At 29.7% G+C, this 9,991-nt stretch overlaps 1 long non-coding RNA gene across 1 annotated transcript in view; it reads right to left on the bottom strand.

Moving 5' to 3' along the window:
* Positions 1–404: 404 nt before the first annotated feature.
* Positions 405–9,991, bottom strand: part of LOC124420955 — a 54,656-nt gene continuing 45,069 nt past the window's right edge. The window contains exon 3 of the long non-coding RNA XR_006941456.1: positions 405–523. This is a non-coding gene — a long non-coding RNA (uncharacterized LOC124420955). The remainder of the gene's footprint in view (positions 524–9,991) is intronic.

The raw sequence follows: 9,991 nt of genomic DNA, 5'->3' as shown, positions 1-9,991 counted from the left end.
TCTAGTTCTGTTCTAGTTCTGTTCTAGTTCTGTTCTAGTTCTGTTCTAGTTCTGTTCTAGTTCTGTTCTAGTTCTGTTCTAGTTCTGTTCTAGTTCTAATCAAGTTCTGTTCTAGTTCTGTTCTAGAATTATTTTTCGAGTCAGTCAACTAAACTTGTTGACCTTTACCCATTTGCTTATTGTAGAGTATCAAAACTTTCCCCATGAGTCAACAGAATTTAAGTGACAATAAGTCCGTCTGTTTAAAAACCAAAAAAATAAATAACAACAATAATTTTTCCATTCGGGTTTTCTGATCTATTTTTAGTAAATATTAAGAAAAATTTCTATAAAAATAATTTGAAATAAAAATATTATAAATATATTTTGTTTTTCTTTTAGTTTCTTTAATAAAAATAAGAATTTCCTGTATTTGTTTTTAAAATTTATGGTGAAATTTTTATATATTTTTAAATATTTCAAAGATATAACAATAAAATCTAACTTACTCAAAATATGGCAAATTAAATGCAACAACAATTACCTGAAATAGAAAATAAAAATAATATTATAAAAATGTTTAATAATAAATAGATATTCTAATATTTCTTTTAAACATTTAAAATTTTCAAATAATTCCCACATTTTTTGAAAGCATAAGTGCTTGTATCACTTTAATAGCCTCATAGTTTTGAATATGTCATTCCATTGACAGCTGTTGTTACTTTTTGGCAAATACTTATTTGTGCCAAATTATCAAGAAAATAAACAAAAATTTCATAATTTCACTTTTGTAACCTAATTTTCATATTTATTGTATTTAGGTGTTAAAATGATTATTTCCAATATAAAATAATAGTTTTTTTATTTCTCTAAAAATCAATCATCAACTTGCTGTCAATTAAAACATAAAAATTAATTTCACACTATAAAATCGAAAAGAACGACATGAAAATTATTTGTATTTTACACAAACTAATACTTCCACTAACACCGATACACATATATATAACAAGATTTGTCATTGTGTAAGTATAAAATTGACATTTCCTAAAATGTCCTTAACCATGATGAAAAACAATGCATAAGGAGGAGAAGCAGACAGAGGATGTTGATAATAATCGCCTGTAATGTTGTTTTTAAAAGTGATGGCTGATATTTCAAGGACTTAGGGAAAAAACAACAAACCTACAAAAAATAAAAATCTAAAAGCCCAACTATGTAATATTATCTGTTGTACACCTTCATTTAGAGATATGGATACATTTTTAATACAAAATCATTTTTAAAGAACAAAACATTAAAGAGAGCAAAACAAATATTGTGCACAGTGGGACGTAATGGACAACAAAATGTTTATCGACATTTTTCTGTAAAAGAACTAGAACATTATTAGAACATAACTAGAGCAGAATTAGCACTGAACTAGAACTGAACTAGAACTGAACTAGAACTGAACTAGAACTGAACTAGAACTGAACTAGAACTGAACTAAAAATGAACTGGAACTGAACTAGAACTGAACTAGAACTGAACTAGAACTGAACTAGAACTGAACTAGAACTGAACTAGAACTGAACTAGAACTGAACTAGAACTGAACTAGAACTAGAACTAGAACTGAACTAGAACTGAACTAGAACTGAACTAGAACTGAACTAAAACTGAACTAGAACTGAACTAGAACTGAACCAGAACAGAACTGAACTAGAACAGAACTAGAGCAGAACTAGAACAGAACTAGAACAGAACTAGAACTAGAACAGAACTAGAACAGAACTAGAACAGAACTAGAACAGAACTAGAACAGAACTAGAACAGAACTAGAACAGAACTAGAACAGAACTAGAACAGAACTAGAACAGAACTAGAACAGAACAGAACTAGAGCAGAACTAGAACAGAACTATAACAAAACTAGAGCAGAACTAGAACAGAACTAGAACAGAACTAAAACAAAACTAGAACAGAACTAGGACAATACTAGAACAAAACTTAAAAAGAACTAGATCAGAACCAAAAATAAACTACAACTGTCTGTTAGTTTAAAAATGTTAAAGCTTTTAATATTTTCATATAATCTGATGAAGTGTGTAGATTGTTTGTTGCAACTTTAAGTAACATTAATGCAGATTGCTTTGTTTAAATATCTTTTTAATCAGCAACAAGTAAGAAAACGTATTAATACAATAACAACAATAGAAACAGTATAAAATAATTAAAAAATGACTTTGTTTACAATATAAATGACGGTCGTCTACATACGATTGTCTATGAGTAATTAGCAGTGGTTTTCATACTGTTGCTGTAACTAAATTTATAAAGATTTTATGACGTTTGCAACTGAATATACGGAATAAATAAATAAAATTGTTTATTATTCTAAGAACATATAGAAAAATTTGCAAGGAAGTTTAAAAATATTTGTTTTTTGTTAGCATAATATAATAGATAAATAATATGAAAAGTTCTTCCTGATTGCTTCCCATTTAATAAATTAGAAAAGTAAATAATTTGATTATTGTTAAAAAGGAACAACTATAAGTTTAGATCGTATGAAAATAATCGGTACTTGATACCTACTACTCAATATTTTACCAGCACTTAGATCGTATTAAAACTTAGAGAGTTCTATATTTAATATTATTTATTTTGCAATCGGCACCACAGTCATTGACAATTTCAACTTCTGTTAGTTGCCTTGCACAAACAAAAAATTAAATTCTTGTAGATTTTCTAAAACTGCAAACTTTGTGGAAAATATTTTTAGTTTTTCTAAATACTTTATCTGCGAGGGCGTAGTTAGTATTTGATTTCATACCATCTCACTTCTAAAAACATTTTAATTCCCTTATTAAATAGAAACAGTTGTCACAATATCAACATTGATTGGTATCAGAAGCAAAAATAAGCAAACATAGTTGTTTAACAATTATATAGATTTATATACAATTGGTTCGAGAATTTACTTTTTTCTGGTACAATTTAAGCTAAAAGAAGAAATAAAGTAACTAAGAAACAATATTCCGAAGGAATTAAAAAGCTTTAGAACGAATCTAGAACAGAACTAAAACAGAACTAGACCAGAACTAAAACAGAACCAGAACAGAACTTGAATAGAAATAGAATAGGACAGAACAGAACTAGAACAAAACTAGAACAAAACTAGAACATAACCAGAATAGAACTAGAACAGTACTAGAATAGAATTAGAACAGAAAAACTATAGACTAGACTTTAGTCTATTCTATAGACTAGACTTTAGTCTATTCTATAGACTAGACTTTAGTCTATTCTATAGACTAGACTTTAGTCTATTCTATAGACTAGAACAGAACTAGAACAGAACTAGAACAGAACTAGAACAGAACTAGAACAAAACTAGAACAGAACTAGAACAGAACTAGAACCGAACTAGAACAGAACTAGAACAGAACTAGAACAGAACTAGAACAGAACTAGAACAGAACTAGAACAGAACTAGAACAGAACTAGAACAGAACTAGAACAGAACTAGAACAGAACTAGAACAGAACTAGAACAGAACTAGAACCGAACTAGAACAGAACTAGAACAGAACTAGAACAGAACTAGAACAGAACTAGAACAGAACTAGAACAGAACTAGAACAGAACTAGAACAGAACTAGAACAGAACTAGAACAGAACTAGAACAGAACTAGAACAGAACTAGAACAGAACTAGAACAGAACTAGAACAGAACTAGAACAGAACTAGAACAGAACTAGAACAGAACTAGAACAGAACTAGAACAGAACTAGAACAGAACTAGAACAGAACTAGAACAGAACTAGAACAGAACTAGAAACAGAACTAGAACAGAACTAGAACAGAACTAGAACAGAACTAGAACAGAACTAGAACAGAACTAGAACAGAACTAGAACAGAACTAGAACAGAACTAGAACAGAAGTAGAACTGAACTAGAAGTTCTTTTTTTTTCATATTGAACTAGAAATGAACAAGAACTAAACTAGAACTGAACTAGAACCGTACTAGAACTGAATCCGTATCACACTAGAAACCATATGTATACATTTAAGTAAAATTTATCTTTAACGGATTTTGCAGATAACAAATTAAAGTATTTTAAAGAGATAAAACAAAGTTTTGTTACAAACATTTTTTGAACTTGAAATAATAACAAGTGTGTTTTCCTTCAAAAGTGTGTCATTGATAACTAAGTACATTTTCCATCATTCTAGTAAGTGATTGCCCTCTTAAATTCTAAATATAAACAGATAATAAACCCCTATAATTTTGTGAACTTTAGACAAAGGTTTTCTTTAAAAAAATCCAGATTGCTTTGCAAAACTTTTTTAAATTCACTGTTTATGTAACAAATTGGTTGCTCATGAAAGCTGTGTTTTATATACTTTTTTACATTTACATCTTGTAAGAAAGGTTATGACCCGCACTTAAGAACCACAAAACAAGTTCTCTCTAATACTTATGCCACTCCTCCATATATAAAACTCTTCAATAAGAGATTGTAATAAAACATTTAAAACAGAGCAAACACAATTTTTATATACTTATTGTAGATGTAGTGGCTCTGTAGTCGCATTATCATTATTATGTTGTTATAACCATTTGTTAAGTTATGATGTGGATGGATTCCAAGGTTTCTTGCTGTTGCTTTGCTTAAGAGGAATAACAAAAAAACAATGAATAATTTCTATATATGCACAAACTAAAGTTTAGAAAAAGAAACCAACCACACTCTCACACACACACATACACAGAAAGTGGGTTCATTAAAAGTACATTCGTTTAAACTCTCGCATAATTTTCATTTTCAAATGCAATAGAAAGAATAAAATACTTGAATCTTGATTATAAATGATTAAAAACGTTTTATATAATAGTTCATATACAAAGTGAACTCAACAACATCATCAGCAATAACTAAGTAGAAACAAATTAACCTTGTGAACTAATAGGAGAATAAATTGATGATGGCGGATAAAATGGAACTATATAATCGGAAATTAAATATTTATAAAAAGTTTACTTCAACTTAAAACAGAAATTTGTAGAATTATTAATGAAAAATTAATTTTCTTTAAAACGAACATTAATTGAAATATTGACTAGAATATGGCCTATAGACTAGACTATAGACTTGACTATTGACCAGACTATAGAACAGACTATAGACCAGATTATAGACCTGATTATAGACTAGACTATAGACTACTCTATAGAGTAGACTGTAACCTAGACTATAGGCTAGACTATAGACTAGACTCTAGACTAGACTATAGACTAGACTATAGACTAGACTATTGACTAGACTATTGACTAGACTATTGACTAGACTATAGACTAGACTATAGACTAGACTACAGACTAGACTATAGACTAGACTATAGACTAGACTATAGACTAGACTATAGACTAGACTATAGACTAGACTATAGACTAGACTATAGACTAGACTATAGACTAGACTATAGACTAGACTATAGACTAGACTATAGACTAGACTATAGAATAGACTATAGACTAGACTATAGTCTATACTATAGACTATACTATAGACTAGACTATAGACTAGACTATAGACTAGACTATAGAATAGACTATAGACTAGACTATAGACTGAACTATAGACAGGACTATAGACTAGACTATAGACTAGACTATAGACTAGGCTATAGACTAGACTACAGACTAGGCTATAGACTAGACTATAGACTAGACTATAGACTAGACTATAGACTAGACTATATACTAGACTATAGACTAGACTATAGACTAGACTATAGACTAGACTATAGACTAGACTATAGACTAGACTATAGACTAGACTATAGACTAGACTATAGACTAGACTATAGACTAGACTAATAGACTAGACTATAGACTAGACTATAGACTAGACTATAGACTAGACTATAGACTAGACTATAGACTAGACTATAGACTAGACTATAGACTAGACTATAGACTAGACTATAGACTAGACTATAGACTAGACTATAGACTAGACTATAGACTAGACTATAGACTAGACTATAGACTAGACTATAGACTAGACTATAGACTAGACTATAGACTAGACTATAGACTAGACTATAGACTAGACTATAGACTAGACTATAGACTAGACTATAGACTAGACTATAGACTAGACTATAGACTAGACTATAGACTAGACTATAGACTAGACTATAGACTAGACTATAGACTAGACTATAGACTAGACTATAGACTAGACTATAGACTAGACTATAGACTAGACTATAGACTAGACTATAGACTAGACTATAGACTAGACTATAGACTAGACTATAGACTAGACTATAGACTAGACTATAGACTAGACTATAGTCTAGACTATAGACTAGACTATAGACTAGACTATAGACTAGACTATAGACTAGACTATAGACTAGACTATAGACTAGACTATAGACTAGACTATAGACTAGACTATAGACTAGACTATAGACTAGACTATAGACTAGACTATAGACTAAACTATAGACTAGACTATAGACTAGACTATAGACTAGACTATAGACTAGACTATAGACTAGACTATAGACTAGACTATAGACTAGACTATAGACTAGACTATAGACTAGACTATAGACTAGACTATAGACTAGACTATAGACTAGACTATAGACTAGACTATAGACTAGACTATAGACTAGACTATAGACTAGACTATAGACTAGACTATAGACTAGACTATAGACTAGACTATAGACTAGACTATAGACTAGACTACTATACTAGACTATAACTAGACTATAGACTAGACTATAGACTAGACTATATACTAGACTATAGACTAGACTATAGACTAGACTATAGACTAGACTATAGACTAGACTATAGACTAGACTATAGACTAGACTATAGACTAGACTATAGACTAGACTATAGACTAGACTATAGACTAGACTATAGACTAGACTATAGACTAGACTATAGACTAGACTATAGACTAGACTATAGACTAGACTATAGACTAGACTATAGACTAGACTATAGACTAGACTATAGACTAGACTATAGACTAGACTATAGACTAGACTATAGACTAGACTATAGACTAGACTATAGACTAGACTATAGACTAGACTATAGACTAGACTATAGACTAGACTATAGACTAGACTATAGACTAGACTATAGACTAGACTATAGACTAGACTATAGACTAGACTATAGACTAGACTATAGACTAGACTATAGACTAGACTATAGACTAGACTATAGACTAGACTATAGACTAGACAATAGACTTGACTATAGACTAGACAATAGACTAGACTAATTACTTAATTATTATCTTCTTCATTACCTGTTTTGATCGAAAACTTGATTGTTACAACTCAATTTTTTAGTTGTTTTCATCCAAAAGCTTAATTGTTGCAAGTCAAGGTTTTAGTTGTAAGTTCAAGTACGTTTATTTACAATTACGCCCAGCAACAAGCATTAAAATGAAATATCGGAACTAATTTTCAGTCAATAAGCCAACCAACCATGCATTAGCCAGTCAGCCGGACCCACATCCCACATAAACATTTAAACGTTCATACACACGAAATGTGATCATTGAAATTCAACACATTGATGATAACAACGACTATTGTTCAAAAAAAAAAAAATAAAATAATTTAACAGGTTTCTCTCTCAACAAAAGCAATTTAAAGCAAATTTACAAAATTACAATTGTTCCACTTGTAAGTGTAACGTATCGAATCGCATACTCATGTTTGAAATGTGTCGCACACAGCTGATACCGAACAGAAACACTTCAAAAACGACTTAATGTGCTAATAATAATTTATTAATTTGTAGTAATAAATGAACATTTCAAAAAAAAATTATAATAATAATAGCAATAAATAACTATCAACAATCATCAAATAAATAACGACAAATAGAAAAACGTGTTGAAAATTGTTGAAATTGTTTGTACACAATACAATAGTATTTAAAAACTACTGCGATACTAGCATCTAAAAAATTATTCAAATTTATTGGAAAAGGAAAATATAAATAAACAGAAAAGAAAAATTTATTGATTATTCTAAATAGGGGAATTTGATCGTACAGTTCTTTAAAAACAGAAGATTTAGTGAACATTTCCTATAAAGAAAAAAATTCTGTAAAGAGAAACGTTACTAAAATAAAACTCGAACAGAACTAGGACAGAACAGATCTAGAACGGAACTAGAACAGAACGGAACTATGACTGAACTAGAACCGAACTAGAACAGAACTAGAACAGAAGTAGAACAAAACTAGAAAAGAACTAGAACAGAACAAGAATAGAACTTGAACAGAACTAAAACAGATCTAAAACAGAACTAAAAAAGAACTAGAACTGAACTAGAACAGAATTTAAACAGAACTAGAACAATACTAGAACAGATTTAGATTAGAACTAAAAATTAACTAAAACAGAACTAGAACAGAACTAGAATAGAACTAAAAAAGAACTAGAACAGAACTAGAACAGAACTAGAACAGAACTAGAACAGAACTAGAACAGAACTAGAACAGAACTAGAACAGAACTAGAACAGAACTAGAACAGAACTAGAACAGAACTAGAACAGAACTAGAACTAGAACAGAACTAGAACAGAACTAGAACAGAACTAGAACAGAACTAGAACAGAACTAGAACAGAACTAGAACAGAACTAGAACAGAACTAGAACAGAACTAGAACAGAACTAGAACAGAGCTAGAACAGAAGTAGAACAGAACTAGAACAGAACTAGAACAGAATTAGAACAGAACTAAAACTGAACTAGACGCTATTATTTTATTTATTTCCAAGAAAACGTTTTACATATCCTATTTTTAAACAACCTTCAAACATTATGTTTTAAAATTAATTAAAATTCAACATATTAAGTTTTAAATTATAAATAGTGTATAAAAAATAATTTATACAATATTAAAATTTCATGCATAATACGACTCACTGTCTCAAACAAAAGGATAGACGAATGAATACACATTGTGCAGAAAACTTTTCTTTATCATTTTTCACACGAATAAATGAATGGTATTTAAAGTAGATTTTTTCCCAGAATTTCCTTATAGATATTTTTGTAATATGTCCTGGCAAATATTCTCGCACTTTATAGAAATACATACATACATGATTACTGACTCATTGACAAGCAAGGAACCAGAATTTTTGAAATGTGCCATGTATCCCTTTAGACGAAAGCTACTGATTAATTGAGTCATCGTTACTTGAGTGTCCCTTAGTAATCTATAAAGTAATCAATCGTTACATGATGTAACTTAAGCAATGTAGCAGGAAGTAAATTTGTACTTAAATATCTCTTAGTCACTTACAATGGTAAGTAATGAGCGTCATCATAAACTGCAGAGAAGTCCTGGCAAAATACACACTTTCAAATATATTTCACAATCATACTCCGATGAACATATATCCATATTGCAATGTATGTCTATATATATGCGAATAAATAAAAAAAAAGACAACAAGAATATCAACAGACATACATTTTATGTAGGTATAAAAAGTATGAATCTATATGGGCTAGGACTTAAGTCCTTTTGCATTCGATAGACTAAGAGTGTCGTAGCAGTAGTGTAAAAGTACTATTTGATAGTTATTGTGCCCTTTTCATCAGACAATAGAGTCAAGTTCTTATTTTTTATTATTATTTTCTCTGAATAGTCGTTATACAACTACAATGACATCATACATTTAAAGACATACAAAGTTTACGACTTTGTGCATTTGTATTTGGGTTTTATGGATTTTAATAGAAAAATGTCGTTTTAGGTTATTAAATAGTTTCAAGTGTGTCGGGAGGGTAGAATGTTTATAATTTTTTAATCATAAAGGAAGTGTGTTTTAATGTAAATCGATTTTTTCATTGTTTTATTGTCGAATAAAAAGAAACAGAAATGGAATCGAAAGAATAGAACTAGAACTAGATAAGAATGTAATTTCCAGAACAGAAGTAGAATATAACTAGAA

This window comes from Lucilia cuprina, chromosome 6 (assembly GCF_022045245.1).
Source record: "Lucilia cuprina isolate Lc7/37 chromosome 6, ASM2204524v1, whole genome shotgun sequence".
In the NCBI taxonomy this organism is placed as follows: domain Eukaryota; kingdom Metazoa; phylum Arthropoda; class Insecta; order Diptera; family Calliphoridae; genus Lucilia; species Lucilia cuprina.
The sequence above is the reverse complement of the archived record's forward strand: the minus strand, read 5'-3'. Positions and strand labels throughout refer to the sequence as shown.